Below are 4,817 nucleotides of genomic sequence, written 5' to 3'. Positions count from 1 at the left end.
CCGACATGGGTACTATGTGTGAAGCCCATTTCTGGTGTCCCCTGCCGTGATATTGCGGTGTCAAATCAAACTCACTCACACTCATTATAACATAAAGAAGATATTATACCCTGATGCTTCAAACATTATGCCATAATGATCGTTAAAAAGTCTTAATAGGAATCTCGTGAATTTATAGTATGGTACCATGGCAGACGTACTGAAAACGGTTCGTATGAACGTTACTAGTTCCGCGTGATCAAGCGAGCCCTTTTGTGGCCTGTATATAATTAAATAGGGCGTTTTCATAATCGAGAGCCATAGTTTTGATTAGTTTCCTTCCCATACATCTATAATTTTTCACAATGACCTACATTTGTGCCAGTATTACTTTTTTGAAAATGCACGTTCAAAATGGTTATGAATTCCTGGCTCAGAATCAAATGCAACGACAGCATGACGTCATCATAATGGTTAAATATTGATAGATATTGATGTGCTGTTTCTGTTATAGATCTATAAATAGCCTCTACGTGCACGGCGTGTGAATGCTAGCGTATGTGACTACAAAGATGTAGGCAGCAGCCCCGTTGTGGAACTAACCAAAGGTATAAACGGTTTCTCTGTTGGAATGCGCAGCCGCCTAGTCCTTGTAGACAGTGTCTCGGTCTAAATCAGGCAACGTGCAGTACGTGAAACAATTTCCTGCAATTAATTTGAACATGGTCTTATATCAGATCCTTGAATTCTCCAAAGAAAACGAATATTTCACGTAACACAATACTGACAATGATTGCTTAAATTCGCCGAAGAAAAAGATTCACCTGTGGCCAGGTTTCAGTAACGCCTTCGGAATTTATCAGCTGAATTAAACGTGAAGGAGGATGTCGACTCTCAGAGGTGAATCTGTTGAAGAAACGTATTTATAATACATTCTAAATCATAGTAACCTATCGAAACTATCAGAGATCGACTTCACCACCTGTCTTCTGGCTGGCAATTCTGGACTTCCGGGTTCAAAGGGTATATGTTCTTTCTGGGTTAATTTGGTATTAAAGTAATAAATTGTGGACAAGTGACGGCGCATTATCGGGACTAAGGGGTGCCCCTGGAACAATGGATAAAAAGCTCTGAGTAGATCAACCATGTGCGTAGGTAGCATGCTGTAGATTGTGCTTGATCCTAAAATTCTCTGGGCGTGTGTATTGTTGTCTTTACGACGCCCCCTCCCCCCCTTTCTGTCTTGGAGAAAAAACTCGAACCTATTGATTGTACTTTCGGAATCAGCCGATTCCAGTGATTTCACCAACTTAAACCATTTTATGGTTGATATTAATATAATATTTTTTGCATCATGGCCGATAGTTACGTAAGTTTAACACCAGTCAATTCCTGACTCAACTGCAACAACTGATTGACGTCATCATATTGGTTTAATACTAGTTGTCTCTCTCCTTCTATCCACTCTGGCTCCCGGCTCTATCCTCAATTTCACTACCCCCTCTCAACCCCATTCCCCCTCTCGCTCTCTCTCCCTCCTTTTCCTCCCACCTCCCTCCACCCCCTCTCTCTGTCCCCTTTTCCCAAACTATAAAAGCCTCCCTCACTCGTTCACTGTGCAACTTGACTGGGTTCCTGTCTGTCTGACCTATTTGCGCATATATACAGTTGAACAAGTCAGTTATGTAACAGGCAGTTTCTCCTTACATGCCGGGACAAGCCGAATGTCTCCGTTCAGAACCGAATATTCATGACTATATTTTCCGTCGTATGTTACACCCACCCACTTGCCACCCAGGTGGTACTAATATTTGACAGCGCACCGCCAAGGTAATTACAGATATGACCAGACAGAACCCAGTCTACGTATGCCCGATAACCCCTTTCCTAATTATTCCGTGTTCTTCTCCAGTTCTTCTCCAATTGCAATAACCGGTGTCTTGACAGAATAGGGCGTTCACTATGACCTCGATTTGAGGAAACCATAAATTATATTTTATCGAGTTAAATTTTGAATTAATTTTATTACGTAGCCTAACACCAACTTGAAATAGTTTAATGGCTTTATTACACTGTAATCTTTTAATGCTTCACAAAAATGTGTATAGCACTATATCCTTATCGCTCGGGGCTACATTCTAGACGTTATATGTAAACTGAGAATGTTGAAATTGACTATGGGGGCAGATCCTCGGAGATTTCAGCCAAATTGTATAAAACAAGGACCATAGTATCTCAACTTGTAGGCGGACATGAAAGACGAGGGAGTTTATTTTTAACACCATTCTATTAAAGGAGTTAAAATCTGTTTCAATTTAAAATATGAGAACTTGTATCAGCTGTTTGTGTTCTAATGTATAGCCGCGTGCTTCTGTGGTCGTTTGGGGATTTATGCTTCATTATTTAAGTCAAGATAAAGGTGATTTCGAATTTAATTTGAGATGTGTGTATTTCAGACCCTAGCTCGGGCATAGATGCTGATGGTGCCGGGATGTGGTCGTAGAGAGAAGTATCGCATCTGTTGTGTTCCTCAAAGCGGCAGCTGAGCTCAAAATAAAGATAGGTTATTGTCTGTGAGTCTTCACTTCATATTCCCAAGTACGATGAGATATGACTAGTGAGAATGGGGCTTGGCGTTGGTAGGGGTGGGTGTGGCTGATATCGGGTCAGCTGATGTGATGTAGGAAAAGCTGTGTGTTGAGTGAGGATCTGAAAGAGTGAGTGAGTTGGGTTTAATGCCGCTTTTAACAGTATTCCAGTTATATCACGGCGTGTCAGCTTAATGTGGGAGAGAAGCCCGAAGTGATCAGGTCTCAGACGTTACCACTTCGGTGAAACCCACGAGCACGGGTATGGTGCTGACAAACCTAGATCAGAGAGAACCGGGATTCGAAACCACAATCGTTGGTTTTAGGCGTGGCCAAGGGATGCAACTCTGCACAGCGAATTGCAGGATCTGATCGAAGGGGAAGATGTTGGGTGAGGTCGGGTTAGCTGGTGTGGGAGAAGAAAGGTGTTGAGTGAGGATCTGAAAGAAGGGGGAGATGTTGGATTGTTGTGTTGTGTTATGTTATGTTATGTTGTGTTGTGTTGTGGCGTGGCGTGGCGTGGCGTGGCGTGGCGTGGCGTGGCGTGCCCCACATTCACAGCTTTTGGCGTGGCCAAGGGACGCAACTCTGCACAACAAATTGCAGGATCTGAAAGAAGAGGAAGATGTTGGCTTGGTGTGGTGTGTGGCGTGGCGTGGCGTGGCTAGGGTAGGGTAGGGTAGGGTAGGGTAGGGTAGGGTAGGCGTGGCGTGGCGTGGCGTGGCGTGGCGTGGCGTGGCGTGGCGTGAAGATCTGAAGAGGAGAAGAGGTAGGGTGGGTTCGGGCTAGCTGGTGTGGTGTGGTTGATGAGTAATATATGGATGCTTGAGTGCGTTGAGTAGTGATACAAGGATGTGATATACAAGCTAGGTTGTTGTACTATCAGGTTCTGGCTGTGATAGTGTTGAGTTAATAAAGGGTTGATTCGGGAGGGTTTCATTGATGCAAGACTTGCAAAATTGACAACGCAAATACAGTTTGTGATATGACTGGATTGTTATAAAAGCATGACTGTATTAATCGTACTTGAAAATATTTTTTTATGGTTCGATGGAGGCGTAATAACATACGATGCTTATGTCAGAGCGGGAAGTAATTCATGCATATTATGTATAGAACCACAGTGAGTGAGTGAAGTGAGCTTAATGCCAAACTCAGATTATGTTTGAGCGTGATGAGCCTAGGGAAGAATGTACCAGGGCGATGATCCTGAAGCCATGGTGAGGTGAATAAAATGGGGTTTAACGTGGCGTTCAAGATTATAGCACTTATATAGCGACGTGTGTGTGTGTGTGTGTGTGTGTGTGTGTATGTGTGCGTGCGTGTGCGCGTGCGTACGTGCGTACGTGTGTGGCTGCTTGTACTAGTCCGGACTAATGCCGAGTTCATAATGCCAGCCAACTGAGATACCATGCCGCAGTTTAACATGAATAGTGAGTGAGTGAGTATGGTTTTACGCCGCTTTTAGCAATATTCCAGCAATATCACGGCGGGGGACACCAGAAATGGGCTTCACACATTGTACCCATGTCGGGAATCGAACCCGTGTCTTCGGCGTGACGAGCTAACGCCTTAACCACTAGGCTATCCGACCGCCCCTAACATGAATAGCCTACTCCGACAGTATTTTGACTCCGAGTCGACCACCGAGCGACAGGCAGGGTAACAACAAGTACCATCTTTTAACATCTTTTGGTATGACGCAGCCGGGGATCATACAGGACCCTCCGCTCTCCGGGGGGACGCTCTGCAAGTAGACAACAGAGGCGGTCCTGAAGCCAGGGAGCACAATGGGAATGGGCACAAAATCGCAATCAGGGGACATGGCTGAAGATGATGGAACGTGGGGGTTGCTGGGAGATGGATCGCCAGGATAAGCTGCAGGGTTGGCGTTAGACATGGACTGAACATTAACGAAGATGTATATGCGTCAATTGCAAAGATAAGATGAAAATGAAAAGAAGACAATATTTTGGCAGCGATTTAAGGGAGGAAGTGGTAAGAAGGGCTATCGGAAAGAGTGTAAATATATTGAGAGTAGCCAAGATCAAAGTACATTAAACACATGCTTATAGTTAAGTAATGTATTAGGACGTGATGTAATCACGGTGACCATGACGCCACATCCTCTTGATTTCTTGAAGACTTTCCATTAAAACACAAACGCAACATCCTTCTAATCAGCCCCCGTAGCTCCGACACCCATCCTGGATTTTAAATTACGAGCACCCCTGTCAAGAGGTAATCAAA

At 44.3% G+C, this 4,817-nt stretch overlaps 1 long non-coding RNA gene across 1 annotated transcript; it reads left to right on the top strand.

Annotated features, from left to right (window-relative positions):
* Positions 1 to 518: 518 nt before the first annotated feature.
* Positions 519 to 2,551, top strand: LOC124139517. Its single transcript, XR_007218088.1, has 2 exons — positions 519 to 587; positions 2,436 to 2,551. It is a non-coding gene; the product is annotated as an uncharacterized LOC124139517 (long non-coding RNA).
* Positions 2,552 to 4,817: the final 2,266 nt, after the last annotated feature.

This window comes from Haliotis rufescens, unplaced genomic scaffold (assembly GCF_023055435.1).
Source record: "Haliotis rufescens isolate VD_foot unplaced genomic scaffold, xgHalRufe1.0.p SCAF_1, whole genome shotgun sequence".
Taxonomy (NCBI): Eukaryota; Metazoa; Mollusca; class Gastropoda; order Lepetellida; family Haliotidae; genus Haliotis; species Haliotis rufescens.
This window is presented reverse-complemented; position numbering and strand designations above follow the sequence as displayed.